General features: G+C 41.1%; 1 protein-coding gene across 1 annotated transcript in view; it reads left to right on the top strand.

Moving 5' to 3' along the window:
• Positions 1 to 13,894, top strand: part of LOC144254151 (uncharacterized) — a 126,201-nt gene extending 112,307 nt beyond the window's left edge. The window contains exon 6 of the mRNA XM_077797011.1: positions 13,812 to 13,894. The gene's annotated coding sequence lies outside the window, so the exon portion shown is untranslated. The remainder of the gene's footprint in view (positions 1 to 13,811) is intronic.
• Positions 13,895 to 15,032: the final 1,138 nt, after the last annotated feature.

Below are 15,032 nucleotides of genomic sequence, written 5' to 3'. Positions count from 1 at the left end.
TCTAACAACTTCTGGGGTTTATTGAAGAGTTGCCATTTTTCATCCTGCTACAATGAAAATATGCTAGTCCCCCTTTTCCTCTTGGCCACCTGCTTTCCTGGCTTCCAATTCCCACAAAGATGACAGACTGCATGCTTCTTATTCTGGCCATACCCAAGGCCATAGAGGAACATTTTATTGACATTCTTCAGTAATCTTTTCCTAAACAGTGTTTTCTGTATCTGTTCCAAAGTCTTTAAGCTATTTTTCCTTTTGTGTATGTGTGTGTGTTGGGGGGAGGGGGAGAGAATGTAGTTCTTTTATTATTCGTTATAGTTATTTATGTTATCATACTGCATTTATTATAACACACATGTATTAAATATTAGAATTATATTTTAATTATTTAGAACCAGTGCTCAGTGTCCTTGCTAGTTGGTTTTAGTAATTAAAGAATAAAGAACCAAGGGCCAATCCCAAGCAGCTTCTGAATTTGAAAGGTGTCCAAATGATAGCCCAGGAACCCAAGGAGCTCAAACCAGGTTAGCGTGGTCCATCTTCTATGGCTTATGTATAGGATACCCAAAGTCAGGGGATTGGATTAGTCATGGGTATGGAATTTGAAAACTTAAGGGAACATTTGAAATCCAGACCCTACATTGTAGAGAAGGAGTATATTCTAGAAAGGTCATGATCTGCCCAGTCAAACAGGGAGTCAGGACAAGAGCAAAACCAGCCATTCTCAAGCTTATGTCTGTGGATAAAAATTAAATTAACCCTTTGGGAGACAAATGGCTTGCAAGTACATGCCAGCGCAGGGCTGCCTTCACTCTGCTGGTTGCTCCCTTGCTGTGGAGATGTGCAGTTTGATGCAATCCCATCTATTTGCTTTTGTTGTTTATACTTTTGGTGTCATAATCCAAAAAATCATTGCCAAGGCCAACATCAGGAAACTTTTGTCCTATTTTCTTCCAGTAATTTTACAGTTTTGAGTCTTACATTTAAGTCTCTACTGTGTTTGAGTTGCTCTTTGTGTACAGTTTAAGGTTCAATTTTATTCGTCTGCATGTGGATATGAAATTTTCCCAGCACCATTTACTGAGGAAACCATTTTTCTGACTCTTTTTTCATGTCACTCTTGTTGAAGATAAGTTAACAAGAATGCACGGATTCCTGAGCTTTCTATACTGTCCCATTGGTCTCTATGGCTATACATTTAAGCAATAGCATTATATAGTTTTGGTCATGATAGCTTTGTCATGTGTTTTGGAGTCAGGAAATACAATACCTGCAGCTGGATTCTACTTGCTCAATATTGCTTTGGCTATAAGGGGTAGTATTTTGTGGTTCTTTATGAATTTTGAAAAAAAAAATTCTATTTCTGTAAATAATGCCATTGGGATTTTGATAGTGATTACATTGAATCTGGAGGTCACTTTACATGGTATGGACATTTTAGCAAGGTGAAGTCTTCCAATCCATTTACCTGTGTCTTCCTTCATTTGCTAAGATGATAGATCTCAAGTATTCTCACCACAAAAAAAGAAAGAAGGAAAAAAGGAAGGAAGGAAGAGAGGGAAAGAGGTGGGGGGAGGGGGAGGGAGGGAGGGAGGGAGGAAGAAGGGAAAGAAGACAATGGTAACTTCAATAGGTGAGGGATATGTTAATTAGCTTGACCGTGGTGATCATTTCACAGTGTACACATGTATAAAGACATTGAGTCATACACCTTAAATAGCTACAATTCCTATTCCTTCAGTATATCTCAATAAAAGAAATCACGCACAAAGCAGCTTCTTGTGTCACAATTCCAAAGACTCTGATTCAGATCAGGGGTGTGACCCAGGAATCTTAGTGATTTATAAGCCACCTGGGAGAGGTGGCTGCTGGTGGTCCTGGGACTACTTTAAGAAACACTCATCTGGAATCTGGGCCTCATGACTCTCAGTCCTGTTTCTTCCCAAAGGACAATGCTGCCTCCCTTACATTCAACACATTCCAAACAATACATTAGACTCTTTGTGATTCACTTTAGTGCTCTTATTTCCTGACTCAACAGTTGATTACTGATTAGGTCATTTCATTGAGTAATTTTCTTTCACTCTGGTGTGCCAGCAGCTAGAGCCACAAAGATTGAAACACAGCCTTACCCCCAAGGAACTCTACAGCAGTGACAGTGGTAACTACTGTTTGTGGGCATTTTATTTACATGCTTTACACATTTTATCTCATTCAATATCTTATTCCCTGACTTTCAGTCAATCTGCACATAATGAGAACATAGTTTGGGAGTTTTCTCATATACAGAGAAATATCCATATTCTCTGCAACTCATTCTTCACACTTTATATGTCTTAGAAGTATTTTGTTGCCAGTTTTTCTTTCTGGATGGCTAGTCTTTGTAATGACTACTGGGTATCCCCCAGTATTGATGTACCCTCATTTATTTGACCATTGTTGTATTAATGAAGAGTAAATTGTTTCCATTTCCTCCTCTTACGAAAAATAGTGCCTTCATGAGTTCCAAAGCAGATATTATCAGACTCATTTTGCAGATGAGGAAATAGAGAAAAATTAATTGCCTTGTCCAAGGTCTTCCAATGGCAGAAGTAGGACTCCAGTGGAGTCCCATCTGTCTCAAAGACAAAAAAAGTTCCTTTCTTCTCACTATGTTATTCTAATAATTGCAACAGGGGAAGTGCTGGATGAGGTGGCGATGACTGGTTTACCCCCAAACCTGGCTCTGGATAGGACCTTGGGGTCACCTGAGGAAGTGATAGTTGAACAGAATCTCAGAGTTTTCTGAGAGGGAGGGTAGTGTTGTAGAAAGAGGTGTTGGCTTATTGCAAGCCAGTCAATCACATTTACTGGGCACCTACTAGAAGAATCTTACAGTACGTTCTTGGAAGATTCCTGGAAAGAAGACATGCTATTTGCACATGAGGACTTCACAACATGTACGTGTGTGTGTTCATATGTCTATCTCAAAAATACTAGAGTAATAAGCTAGTGAGCACAGTATAAATAAATACCTACCTTATTTGGCAGCCTAAGAGAGCCTGGAAACGAGTGGGCGATGGGGTCCTGTCTATGTGGCAAGCAAAGAATTTTGCCCTCTTAATAGCTCAGTCTCTTCCTCTTAAACGAAGAAAGTAATATCTAGTCCCTGCCCACTTGACAGGATGTTGCAAGGCTTGGTTAATTTCTGTAAATGTTTTGAGCTCCTCCGAGGTGTGTGTTCTGTAAATAGGAGGTATTAATAGCAGCCGTCAGAACAGAAACAAAACTGAATTGAGCTGCAGTCATTTTCTGGGAAAGAAACACAAACATCCATAAAGCACGAAGCCCAAACCGGAGCCATCACATTGGCCCTTCTATAAAAGGCAGCCTGGGTCTCATACAGGACATGGTGACAGCTCAGTCCCTAATCTCGAGTGGGAAAATTCAGGAGACTAGCTGGATTTTCTAACATTTAATTTCCCAGCTGATTACTATGATTAAGAGCCCATCTGGCACAGCCCATTTGTGAGTCTGCGTGTGCAGGGAAGTGGGAACCTAGTAAAGGCAGAGATCTATTAGGAAGAAAAAGAAAATGCACAACGGAGACAGTGCCATTTTGGAGCCCTCTGCTAAGATGTTTAAATAGGAATGTTGTCGTATTAGCATTAGTGAGGCCAGTTGGCCATATGCTGTAAGAAAGGCAGTTAGTGTTTCTCTTTCTCGGGGCTTTCATGTTAGCTTAGTGAGGATCTGGTGATGCCTTTGTCTGCCATGGATCTAGAGGGGCTGTGAACTACTGAGAGGAAAATTCAGCTCTGGGTTGCAGTAGCAGCATAGCAACATCTCTACCTGCAAACTCTGTCATGATGAGCAATTGCTGGAGAGAAAAACACACAATTGTACTCCTGCTCATGGATGGCGGTGGTAATTTAGCCTGGGGGTGCCCTAAATCTTGTGATCCACTTGCTTTTATCCCCTACAAAGAAACTCTGAGCCAGGGGTGGAGGAAGCTATACGTTAGCTCTCATATCTTCATGGTTCTCAGTATAACAGCAGCTCCCAAATTCACCCACAGGCGGTCCAATCTCATAATCACTAATAGGACTTACAGATGTGCAGAAACTCAGGTTATGATGCTCAACTGAACTCCCGGATGGAGTTTCTCATAATTTTCTGTTACTCAGGGGATCTTACAAAAACCTGTTCCAGACAGAGTTTTTATTGTACTTTATTTCTAATCTCTAACTAGGCTTCCCCTTGGAGGTCTAGCCTCTAAGTCTCCTTGCAAATTCCTCCTGTGGAGGTAGAGAGGCTCCTGTCTCCTGTGGTCACCACTTCTGCTAAGGGCTGCAGGTTCACAAGGAAAACTCATCAGCGACTTGATCTTAATCCCTGGCTGCATGCACACAGGTCACTGAAAAACATCTGGCAGCCCTGACCCTCCATGTCCATTTACCAAATGCATTGAAAGTGGGATGGAGCTGGAGAATGCATTTGTTGTCCTCCCTGGTGACAGAGGGGTGGACTAGGTGATATTCTAACTTGAGTAAAACTTGTGAGTCTTATCTGTTTTGCTCAGTTACAACAGGACTGGTGATGTCTATTCCCTGACGGCATGGTATCCACCTTTACAACACCACAGTGCTCACTTTCTTAGGGCCCAGCCTAACAAAGTGTCCCCTGACTCATCCTGGAAACATGGAAATAAGGTTGGCTACCCCACAGGTTGGAATCAGTACCTAATTGTCCATTGGAGAGCCCACCCTGTCTCATTTGGAAGGGTCCTTCATATGAGTGAAAGACTCTGTCGTGGTCCCCTTAGCACGTGTGTGCCTTAGCATGGAGTTTTATACCTCTCTGTGCCTGAAGAGGAACTTTTCCTTGGATTACTTTGCACCACAGCCAGAAGTTTGGCCTCCTGCTAGGACCGCAATCCATAGTGAACCCATGAATGTACAGTGAGACCTCATTTATTGGGGTTTTCTCTGGGACTAAGGTCCTCTGGTCCCTTTGTTGTGATAGAGTGTCCTAAATAAATGCAAGTTGGCTGATTTTATGTGCTGCCCAGCCATAATGGTCTAGTGTCCTAGCAAGAGGGTGCCTGGCAGTATCAATGATATAAAGTGGGAAGCATCCATAGCTGATTACAGTGTCCTCTCCTTGCTCCTGCCTCCCCCCACCCATTACCAGGAGCCTTCTAAGCTTCTCAGGAGACATGGATGTGTGGATCTGGTCCAGTTGCATTGCTCTGGGAGAGGTCATTGTTATAAAATCTATGTTTTACATAGATTTTAAAGAGAACCAGAGAGAGCTAGGATTAATGTATTTGGAGGCTATACAGAAATTTCTTGTTTTCATGATATTTTTGCTTTCAAAAGAAACTTAGCTGTCAGTAGGCACACATCTCCCAGAGATGGGAAACAGGGGTTATGAATTGTTTTGCTAGTTTTCTATTCTTTGCTCCAGCAACATACAGTATACTCAAAAGTTCATGTGAATAACTTTTATCTTCCATGAAGAAAGACTTTCTTCATGGAAGATAAAAATAAACCTGAACTTCTTTATTAGGTAGGATTTCTAGAGATGATATAATAATAAAAATAATTTTGAGACATCCAGAAATGTATCACATTAGAGGCTGCTTAGTAGCTTATCCCCATTGTCATTAGAAAGACAAAGTCAGTGATAAAAGAAAAATTTAGGATCTAGAATTAAAGTCATCATACTACAGTGATACATGCCTACCCATGTTTATAGCAGCACAATTCACAATAGCCAAACTATGAAACCATTTTAGGTGTCCATAAATAGACAAATGAATAAAGAAAATGTGGTACATATATACTATGGGGTTTTATTCAGCTAAAGAAAAATGAAATTATGTCATTTGCAGGAAAATGAATGAAAATTGAGACCATTATTTTAAGCAAAATAAGTCAAACTCAGAAGGTCAAGGGTTGTATTTTTTTTCTCTCACATGTGGAAACAAGAAGAGAGAGAGGAAAAAGAAAGAGGGTGTCAGGGATCTTATGACAATCAAAGGGAGACCAGCAGAGGAAAAGGACCAGGAGATGGGTGGAGAGGAGGAAGGGGGAAGTGCAGGCCAAATTATATTGATGCGTTATGTACATGTATGAATTTGTAACAACAAATCCCATCATTATGTGCAACTAGAATGTACCAATAAAAATGGGAAAAGAAAAAAAACTATTTAGGATCTGTGAGGAATGGCAAATACTTGGTAATACATGCCCTTGTCAATCTCCTTCCCCTGTGGCAGAAATAACTTACTAAGTGCTCATAAAACTTCTTCTGTTGAGATCAGACACAATTTCGGAATCCTTCTGGGTTGATATTCCAGGAACTCTGTATTAACATATCAGAGCTGGCATAAGTGACTTAATTCGAAAAAAAAAAAAAAGATTTAAAAAGGTAGCATCAGAGTTCTTTATGGCATAATTAAGATGTTTCCTGAAGAAGTTTTTTTACTCTGTTTTTCCCAGCCATTTTTGTTTATAAATCATGTAGATGGGATTCAAGACTTGACTTTCCATATACCCCACCCATCCTTGTCTCCTACACTAAAAAGACCACACCATAATAAATGGGAAATATGATCCTGCCCTTATGAGCCATCCATGAGGTGATGTCTGGTTTATACTAAATGTCAGAAATAAATAATTTATAGGAAATGAACAGACAGAGGTGATATTAGGGATTAATTCTACCCAAAATACCATCTTAACCACTTGAATGCCCCCAAAGAACTCTAGTAATTTTAAAATTATCTGTTAATAACCACTTGACTTATGGATACATAGCAAACAAGTAAAAATATTACATAGGACACTTTGAACTTGATACCCTTTCTTCAGATTTTGAATTTGTTCTCTCCTCAGTCCTGTAGAAGTTCAGACAGCACTAAGAATTGATAGATGGATTCCAGTCTGAGTCTAGATAGGCTAACCCACTTTGCAGAGTTGTGACACTCTGATTTGTTATCTTTCACTCATTATCAGAATTATACAAATGAACAATTGGATTGACTTGACAAGAATATGCTGCTGGAGACTGATCTCAACTTTAATTGATCTCTGACACAACTCCTCAGGGTACCTATTTGGTCGTTTAGTTGGTGGAATGACCCACAATGGCAGCTGCTGTAGTACTGGTGGCTGGTATAACCTAGGGTTACAAGTGATACAACATGGTTGAATGACAAGTGAGGCAGAGTGGGAGAAAGGGCACCTCCAAATTCCTTTGGCCAGACCTAGGACCCTTTCACTAGCTTAGGGAGGTGAGAGGAGTCTGAACTTCGATGCTGCCATCACAATAATAGCTGAGATTTGGAAAGACACTGATCATTGCTCTATACCAACTCTGCACAACATGGAGTGAAAATACCCACTGGATTTAGGATACAATTGGTGAATGACATGTAAGGCATTTTATAATCTGAAGTATTAGCTCATAAAGGATGGAGAGGTAGAACCTTCTGGATCTTACTATGCATACAGAGCATAAGACTCAGGGTGGAATAAAGCAAAGTCAGTTTATAAGATGTATAAAAGGTGTGGTCTTTGACCTCAAAGCTAGAGGTGAGAAATTTAGATGACAAGTGTTCAGGCCTGTTTATAGGTCTGCACATACATACAAATATGTACTTCTACCATGTTGAAAATAAAAGGGATGGTACTTTATTCTTTGAGACATATCTGGGCAGCATTTTAGTTTGCCAGTCACTGTTAATATGGCTAATTTTCTTTCCACATCTTAAAGAACAGGCTTCCTTAAAGATTTTTCAATATAATGTGAAAACTATATTTTAAAATCTGGAATGCATCTGAATGAATTCACCCTTCATGCCTCTGATGCATCTTCCTTATAGCTAGCTAGCCTTGCCATGTCGATTGCTTGATTACTAATATCATTCCTTTTTTTTCCACAAAGGATTTTCAGGATTGGAGGGAGGGCAGGTGTTGGTATAATGAAAAGTATTTCATATGATTTCTGTGCTTTGGAGAATTTGAGGAAACTAACCTGTAAGGAAAAGCATTTGGGGGGGGCAGTCTAGATGGGAAGGGGAACTCCGTTTTAGCACTAGTGGTTACACTGATCCTGTAAATTAATTTTTCCTCTCACGATGTTATAGGATCATGCAGTGTCCTAACAAATGTATCTTCATATTAGGGTGAGACAATCCTTCAACCCCACCAGACAGGACAATAGGCCAACTGGAAACTATGCAGAGTTCAGGCTATTGCAGTTTTTGGGGACAAATGAAAAAATGCAGGTGTTCCTCCCCATACCCCAGGCTGTCAGGCCCTGTCACCTGTTGGGTGGGTCCACCCTGCTCATCTCTGGTCAGGTTCCTTTTTCATTTTGGTGGAGTCCTGATGGCTCTAAGGATATGCTCTGAGAGAAAAGGTCATAAAGAACTCCAAGGATCCCCCCCTTCCCTAAAATCAAGGTCTCAGTGTCATGGAGCCCCATGTGCAAAGGGTGTGCGAGAAGAGGTAGTTGCGGGACTCTGAGAATGGCAGGAGCAAAGCCTCCCTTTTGCTAGTTTAAGAGCTGCCTGGCGGCCTTATTTCAACTGAGGCAGCACAGCTTGCTTTAGCCTTGAAGTGTGAAAACCAAATAAAGGTTGGCAGAGCGAAGAGATGGAAGCGGCAAGCCTTCTTGGAGCATGAAGAAACACACCGCAGAAACGTCTCCTATTCCTTTATCCGTAGGCTGTGCCGTGGCCACCCCTCCAAGAATGGCAGCCTCATTAGTGGGTTTAGTGGGGTTGCCCCTCAGTGGAGCTTTTCTGTTATGCCTGGTGGACAAATGTTCTGAACTTCCCTAATTTTGGAAGGGATGGCGCAGATGCCTACCCTTCAACTACTTTGGTTTCTGTTTGACTGATGTCACCATCATGGTGAGGCAGGGCCACTCTCATGCACTTGTACATGTACATGCAAATTCACATGCATGCAAACACACATGCACACAGGAAAACACACCCAGCACACACAAATGTGCATGAGTGTAAATGCACAAAAATACATACATATTGTGAATACACATAAAAGGACACACCTGTACACAGACAGACATGCACAGAACCACATTCAAACACGTAGGCACACCTGAACACACATAAAAACACAGAAATTCCCACAAACACATACACATACATACACAGATAAAACTTGGGCACCCGTGGTTTATCCCAGCACCCTGAACAATGATTTGGGCTTTTTGTTGTCTACTTTCTCTCTGTTCTGGGGAAAATTGTAGAAATTCTAATACAGGAGGCTGTGAAAAGAAAATATTGGCTTCTACAGTACAAACATCTCTGTGTGGAAAGAAAATGTTAATTTCCCCGTAAGTCAAATGTTGACATGCATCAGCTGCTACTGAAGATGTATCACTGTGGGAGAAGTTCTCTGCTCCCCAGAATGGAGAGCAGTCGGGACTCTCTCCTCTAAAATCCTCTCTGGCTTAGAATTCAAACAGGTTTGAGTTTGAGGTTTTAGGTGTTGCCCCAGTTTGTTTTCAAAGAGCTGATCTCAGGGACACCCTCCTGAGCAGGGGAAATGGGGGCAGACTTCCACTTTGTGATATGCACTGCTTTCTACAGAAACCTGGGCGCCTCCACCGTCATCTGTAACTATTTGGGCTCTGCTTACGTCTGCCAGGGGACACCATTTTAGCAGGACATGTGGGGCCAGGGTGTCGAGGGGCACAGAGAAAGGACAAGGGATCAAGGGGAAATTTCCAGAGCTAGATGCTTTACGTATCCCTTTGCCCACTAGTCCCAAAATACAGTGTCAATCTTCTTCTTTGTTCAACACCTATATTTTAAAAATTCCCAATTAAGATTTTCTTACTTTCTCCCCACAACTAGTCTCACACACACACACACACACACACACACACACACACCCTTTTAACTTGTTAAGTTTGAAAGATGATGATATCTACAACCAGCGAGCTTTGCCAGTCTGCACGGTTAAGGCCAAGATTAATGCAGAAGGTTGGAGCAGCGTTGCCGCAGAGCTGCGTGCTCAGAATACAAGATGGAGCGCAGGGGGAAAGGCCAGGAAATATGTCTGTGCTTGGAGTTTACACAAGTCTCCTTAGCAACTTGTCTGAATTTATTTTTCCCTTAATGTGTGTGGGTTTCTTCCAAATCCTGAGTGAAATGGGAGTCGAGTCTCTAACAGCCCATCTCCCCTCGACTGCGGTGCAATTGTCGCGTTTGGTGAGGGAGGCTTTCACTTCCTTACCAGCCGCCCCCCCTCCACTGAGGTGGCTCAGATCCTGTGCATTGTGACTTTGTGGACTCTTGGTAGCTTTCCAGAAACCCACATCTCCATGGGGGAATGCTAGAGCCTGTTTTTGATGGCCACAGCTGTGCAGATTTCTGCCGCAGCCTCGCTGCTCCTAGTGCCCGCTCCCGTGTGTGGCATATGTGCGAGTGTGCCTGTGTGTACGCCTGTGTGTTATGAAAGAGGGCAGGAACAACGGAGCTCCCTCCTTTTTCTGTCTTGCTTTAGTTCCTTTCTCTCATCATCCTTCCCTCCTCCTGATACTAAAGGCCCTGTAATTCTAATTAGAAGATGAATAGAAAACTATTAGACAAAAACAGACTTTTAACGATTTATGTCACTGGACTTGCTTCAGGGGGAACCACCCTAAGTACTGCAGTGCTTTTCTCTAAAATTGCTTTACCTTCAAACAGCCCTAGGGGAGCGTCGATGCTGCCTCATTGGAGCCAACACGGAATATAAATCTTAATATTTCTCTCTTTTGCCCCCTCCCATTTTAGAGTCAGGGGAAAAAAGAAAAGAAGAAACCTAGCCAAAAATGTTAAGGTTTGATTTTGGCTCTTTCACAAACAGATGTTGCTTGTCCTTCTTTGCTGTTGTTAAGCAGGCACCAGATTGGACCAAACAGCAGTGGTGTGTGTGTATGTGTGTGTGTGTGTTTGTGTGTGTGTGAAAGTCTCTCTCTTTGTGTTTGTATTTGTGTGTGTGTGTCTGTGTGTGTGTGAGAGAGAGAAAGTCTGTATGTGTGTGTGTGTGTGTGTGTGTGTGTGTGTGTTAGCGATGGATGAAGGTGGCTGGCAGGAAAAAAATAAAAGACCCAAAACAAAAATATGGACTCTGGGGAAAGTTGAGAGCAAGAGTAGGTGATGTGGGTTAGTACATTTTCTTTCCAAACTTTGATTTGGCAGAGATTGTTTAAAATCATATTCTATTTGATTGTTTCTTGCTGTTCAACACTTGTTTTCATCGAGTGTGGAAATGAGAAGGCCTGGGAGCCCTAGGTGAGCAAAGCTGGCCACCTAGGGTGAAATGCAGAGAGGGGTTGGTGGCTGTCCTGCTCATGGAATCTGTGCCTGGGCGGAAGGCAAGGGGCTTTCTGCTGCAGCTGAACCTAGTTCTTGGGTTTGACGATGGCTTCCTTTTTGTAAGTCTCATTGTGGAGCTTCCAGGCTCCTCTTTACCTTTCTCAGAACAAGAATCCCATTGTTCTACAGTTAAAGGTCTGAGGAAATACTCAATTTATACATTTCGAATCTCTTTCCTTGGGGGATCTAAGTAATCTAATGCTTTATTTCTGTACCCCCACTTTCCAATCTAATTTTGGTATGCTTTCTCAAGGGCAAAACAGCTTTGGATGAAGAGTGTTAAAGTGGGCTGGTGTTAGGAGGCATTCCTGCAGCGTGGAGTTCACTTATATTAAAGAAATGGCAGACATTTGATTTTAAAAATGATGTGTCTCCTGTTTCTACGTCTGAATCGGGGTCTAAGCAATTTTTTTTTTTCATTTTAATCCTCCTTCCCCGCTTTATTAACAATATAATCAGAAAGGAAGTTGTAGATGGGCACCATTGCATTTTTAAAAGGAAGAAAAATTGTCTTCATGAGCAGACTTATTCCTTTCCAAAGCGAAAGTATTCTCCCTGAGCCAGCTGTACACGGAGCAACTTGTTACTGGCAAAGTCTCTTTTTCTTTTGTTTCATCAAGTGTGTCCAAAGCAGATTTACCTCCTGTTTCTCACTCTTTAATGGTTGATCTCTATGACACATCTGTTGTAAGTGAACATTAACTGGGTTTAGATCTTTCAATTAAAAAAAAAAAAAGAAAAACAAAAAATCCACTATTCCAATAATCCGAGGGCATCTTTTGTTTGAGACCAATCTCTTACTCTATCATGCTGTTCGTCGTTCATGTCTCTTTTCTTGAGTGGACCTACATATGTTTTCACTTGTCTTTTTCCATAAAATATTTATTTATTTTTTTAATATGGGAGTGAGTGGTGGGGAGATTATAAGTACCAATTTCTAAAATTCCCTTTATTGAAAGGAACATGAAACCATGGCTTGGCGTCGCCTTCCTGCGCCTCCTCCCTTCTGGTCAGTTTGTTTTTTTTTTTTTTTCTCCTCTCTCTGAGTAAAAGAGAATCAATTCAGCCTAAACTAGCTGGCTTTGGTACTGCCTTGCCTCCATGAGAGATGCCCCCATGAGAGGTGCCCCCACACAGTGATCTGGTACCCCTGTGGCAAGGTCACTCAGAAAAGTATGGTGTGTCAAGATGCATGGCCCTACTGGATTACCTTGGAGTAGCAATTGCTGGATGAGTCTCTCTTGTTGAGATGATAGGATCTTTCGGCAAAAGACAGGGGCTGCAGAGGGTGAAAGAAAAAGACATCTGAAAAACTGCAAAGCCATGGGGGACCAAAAACTAGGTGTCTCTCTGCTTCGTGATGTTGGGTGTCAGGATGAATGTCCAAGAGTAGATGGAGCACATTGACCCTTTCCTTCCCTCCCTTCTTTCCTTCCTTCTTTCTCTTTCACATTCCTTTGATCTTACCCTCCTTCCTTTCCTCCCTTCATCGAAAATTGTCCAGTCAAATTGCCCCATCTCTCCAAGACAAAAGAAGTCCACTGAGATTTTCCACAAGACGTACATCTTTAAAAAGAGAAGGAGGGGGTGAGGGGCAGAAAATCTTCCTGTTGGTGTAGTTCTGCTGACATCACCATGGATTTGGTGTTCAAGTCCACTGCCGGGCAAAACTCAAATAGATTTTCCCCTTTGCAAGCAGCTGCACAGTGAGTTCAGTTCGCCTCCCATTAGTAAAGGGACAATGAGGGAAAGGCGAACTCCACGTCTAAAACATGGCCCATGAAAGACGTTGGAACAGAAGCCAAGAATCCTGCTGCGGTGGGAAAGGGATAGACTCATGAATCCACCACGTTCAGATATCTGCTCCTTTTTAACATCCTTATCAACAGAGAGAAATAATGACTCCGGAATCATTTTTGAGTCCAAAAGTTAAGATTGGTGTCGCAAAGATCCTATATCAGGTAATCACGACCTTATTCATTGATTATACCTTTATCATTCTTCTTCACTATTGACACCCTGTTTCTTAATCAGGTTTAGCAAGTGAGCAATTTGGCTTGAGATACTGGAATTCGGGAGTATTCTGAGATTTCACATTCCTATTTGATTATATTTCTGGTAAAATTGTTCTTGGGGTCTGCGGTAGCCAGGGAAATTCCAGGAAAAATGTGAAAGTAACTTATTTGCAGAACCTTTTTATTATGCATAGTTTTAGAAAGCAAGTAAACAAAATGCTTCCCAAGGTTTGTCTAGAAATCCTTTGTTTCAGTTTTTGATGTTACTTTTTACTCTTGTTCTGGCATTACTTCCAATTTAAGTTTGCAAAAAGAATTGGATGACAAGAAAGAAAGGAGGGAAGAGAGAAAAAGCAACCATAAAACAAGAATCTTGATGCCCCCCCCAATATTTTAAATGTCTTATTTTCCAGATGCAGGTGAATGATTGGAAGACATTGACTTAGCAAGATGGAAGCAGGTTTAAAAATAAAATTCATAAGAAGTTATCTTTTCCAGGTAAGGGTGTTTTCCTGACATTTCCCCCAAATCTTTCATTCCCTAAATTATTACAGATTTTTGGGACATACTTGAGTGGTTTAATTAGAAAGAACAACTATATTTTAAACATAGTTTTAAAAAATAGCAACCAGTTTTATAATTTTCATAGCCGATGAGTGGAGTTGGCATACTATCCAATGGAGTTCGGAACAGTTTTTAAAATTTATTACATAATAGTACTTTCTTCTTCTGACAATGATTTAGGAAGAACTCATTTGAAATCAGCAGGTACTGTCCTTATACTCTGTGGCTATCTTGGGTATTTGAATTCAAAAGTGTAACGATTAGAGGATTGGCTCTAAAAAGCCTACCAGGTGTTCTGGGTTCTGGAAGAAAGGGTTTATATAAGTTGCAGGATGACAATGTTGATATTGTAACTGTAGTCTAAGTTAGTCCTAAATTGGTGATACTATATGGCACTTTATGGAACTATGCCAGTATGTTCCCAATGAACAGGGTTTAGGCTTAGCTGTTATGATTCAGGAAGTTTCCTTTTAGTGTCAACGAAAAGATGTGAGCTACTTTAAAACGTTTGATAATATAAATAAATATTTTTTGGTAAATTACCTTGCCTTGCATTTGCCATTGTCTAAAGGCATTAGCTTATATTTTTTAACTTATGTATTAGTATTACTAAGAGAGCCCCCACAGAATTTTGCTTAATGAGGCAAGCCAAAATTTCCTCTGAAAAGCATCCTTATGTTCCATCTTAACACAAAGAAGGTCTTTGAAGAAGGTATTCAATTACTATTTCAGGAAAACTATCTATCTAAACATACGCTTACTCTACCCTACTAGGTCAGTATATGATTCAATTTGATCCCCCTCCTCCTCCTCCTTCTCCTCCTCTTCCTTCTTTTTTTTAGTAGCCTGGGTGATTTTTGATTGCTCTTTCATTTTTATTTTTTTGAATTTAAAAATTTGAATTGTTCAGGGGCTGGGGATGTGGCTCAAGCGGTAGCGCGCTCGCCTGGCATGCGTGCGGCCCGGGTTCGATCCTCAGCACCACATACCAACAAAGATGTTGTGTCCGCCGAGAACTAAAAAATAAATATTAAAAATTCTCTCTCTCTCTCTCTCTCTCTCTCTCTCTC

This window comes from Urocitellus parryii, chromosome 4, assembly GCF_045843805.1.
Source record: "Urocitellus parryii isolate mUroPar1 chromosome 4, mUroPar1.hap1, whole genome shotgun sequence".
Lineage (NCBI taxonomy): Eukaryota > Metazoa > Chordata > Mammalia > Rodentia > Sciuridae > Urocitellus > Urocitellus parryii.
Note: the sequence above shows the minus strand (reverse complement) of the source record. Positions and strands in the feature narration are given on the sequence as shown.